Consider the following 1,302-nt stretch of genomic DNA (forward strand, 5'->3'; position numbering starts at 1 on the left):
CATCCCAGACAGCAGAAGACATCCTAGACACCTTGAAGAATGACGGGGAAAGAATGTCAAAAGGAAGGAAGATGTCATCTCTATTGCCACCAAACTGAAATAAAGGGAAAAGTTTATGAAATTTGAAGTTGCAGGAACTTCTCTTTTTTTCAAAAATAATAGACTGTATACTCTCCTTTTATATGTTTTTGTTTACTAAGATGAGCCTGCTCCTCTGAGACCAAAGACCTGATTACAAAAAATGACATCAAATGAGCAAGAGGCAAGATCAAAGGGAACAGGTGAGCAGAATTACTTGCTAGCAGAGAGGAAGGAAGGCGAGGGCAAAGCGGCTTTGATTTTTTTTTTTTTAACGGAGAACCAATTATAATGACACCATCAACTTAAATATCTTCCAGAGGAAGCTTGCAAGGCTTTTCATGAACTTTATCTCATTTTGAAGAATAACTGGGCAGTGCTTAGAAATGACACACTCTGTCACAGGAGACTTTAAGCTCTGTGACTCTTTTGGAAAATTTCTATGACACTTCCAGACAATGGACTTGGAAGAGGGATAAGAGATATGACATTTCAGGTGGAAAACCCTATTATCAGCCTAGGAGAAAATAACATTAATCATTTTCACACCAAAAAAATTTACTAAAACCACAAACTTTTTCATGGTTCCACTGACCACATCTATTGTATAAACTAAGTCTCATACTGTGACTTTTAAAAGGTAAAGTAAAAATTCAATTTTACTTTAGTTGTAACAAAGAGTACATATTTCTATGCTTTCCTCCCTAACTTGGTTAAAGAAGTTTGACCTTGACATCTTTTTAAGAATATTTTATTTATTATTTTTATTTTGTTTGTATGAGTGTACTACCTGCATATATGTAAGTGCACCATGCCATGCAATGCCCATGGAGATCAGAAGAGGGTGTCAGTTGCCCCGGAACTGGAGGGTCAGAAGGTTGTTAGCCATTATGTGGGTGCTGGAAATTGAACCCAGGTCCTCTGAAAGATCAGCCAGTGCTCTTAACCTCTGAGTCCTCTCTCTAGTCCCTGACCTTAATACCGTTGAAGGGTATCAGATAAACTGATTAGGAGAGTAATATGATTGTGAATGGCATCGATCGCTGAAGCTCTCTGGTGTTATAGGAACAAAGAGAATGAGAAGTTTGAACACAAGTGAAAGGAAAGGACGGCACAAAAACAACTTCTCCTGGGGCTGGGGTTGTAGCTAAGCAGTAGCTTCAATCCCCAGTGCTACACACACACACACACACACATACACACACACACACACACACACACACA

General features: G+C 38.9%; 1 protein-coding gene across 1 annotated transcript in view; it reads right to left on the minus strand.

The window, feature by feature from the left end:
- The window catches only part of Abca12 (ATP binding cassette subfamily A member 12), a 168,568-nt gene that overhangs the window by 73,441 nt on the left and 93,825 nt on the right, over positions 1 to 1,302 (minus strand). The window lies entirely within an intron of this gene.

The sequence above is a fragment of the Nannospalax galili genome, unplaced genomic scaffold (assembly GCF_000622305.1).
Source record: "Nannospalax galili isolate Female #2095 unplaced genomic scaffold, S.galili_v1.0 scaffold127, whole genome shotgun sequence".
Lineage (NCBI taxonomy): Eukaryota > Metazoa > Chordata > Mammalia > Rodentia > Spalacidae > Nannospalax > Nannospalax galili.